The sequence below is a fragment of the Arachis duranensis genome, chromosome 1 (genome assembly GCF_000817695.3).
Source record: "Arachis duranensis cultivar V14167 chromosome 1, aradu.V14167.gnm2.J7QH, whole genome shotgun sequence".
In the NCBI taxonomy this organism is placed as follows: Eukaryota; Viridiplantae; Streptophyta; class Magnoliopsida; order Fabales; family Fabaceae; genus Arachis; species Arachis duranensis.
The window spans coordinates 64,780,913-64,781,863 of record NC_029772.3 but is presented as its reverse complement, the minus strand read 5'-3'; positions in this window follow the sequence as shown (position 1 = coordinate 64,781,863).

Below are 951 nucleotides of genomic sequence, written 5' to 3'. Positions count from 1 at the left end.
AGGTCATGAATACTACTGCTTCCTGGATGGATATTCAGGTTATAATCAAATTGCAGTAGATCCTCAAGATCAAGAGAAACCAGAATTCACATGTCCATCTGGAGTATTTACATACAGAAGGATGCCATTTGGTCTGTGTAATGCACCTGCAACCTTTCAAAGGTGCATGCTCTCTATTTTCTCTGATATGGTGAAAATATTTCTGGAAGTCTTCATGGATGACTTTTCAGTATTTAGAGACTCATTCAGCTCCTGTCTTGACCATCTAGCATTTGTTCTAAAGAGGTGCCAAGAGACTAACCTAGTTTTAAACTGGGAGAAATGTCACTTTATGGTGACTGAAGGAATTGTCATTGGGCACAAAATTTTGAACAAGGGAATAGAGGTGGATCAAGCTAAAGTAGAGGTAATTGAAAAATTACTACCACCTGCCAATCTTAAGGCAATTAGAAGCTTTCTGGGGCATGCAAAATTCTATAGGAGGTTTATAAAAGATTTTTCAAAAATTGCAAAATCTCTGAGTAATATGCTAGTTGTTGACACACCATTTATCTTTGATAAGGAGTGTCTGCAGGCGTTTGAGACTCTGAAAGCTAAGATGGTCACAGTACCAGTCATCTCTGTACCAGACTGGACATTACCATTTGAACTAATGTGTGATGCCAGTGACCATGTCATTGGTGTAGTGTTGGGACAAAGGCATGACATGCTTTTGCACGTCATTTATTATGGCAGTCGTGTTTTAAATGACGCACAGAAGAACTACACAACCACAGAAAAAGAGTTACTTGCAGTGGTTTACGCCATTGACAAGTTCAGATCTTATTTAGTAGGATCAAAAGTGATTGTGTACACTGACCATGCTGCTCTTAAATATCTACTCACAAAGCAGGATTCAAAACCCAGACTTATAAGATGGGTGTTGCTTCTGCAAGAGTTTGATATAGAAAT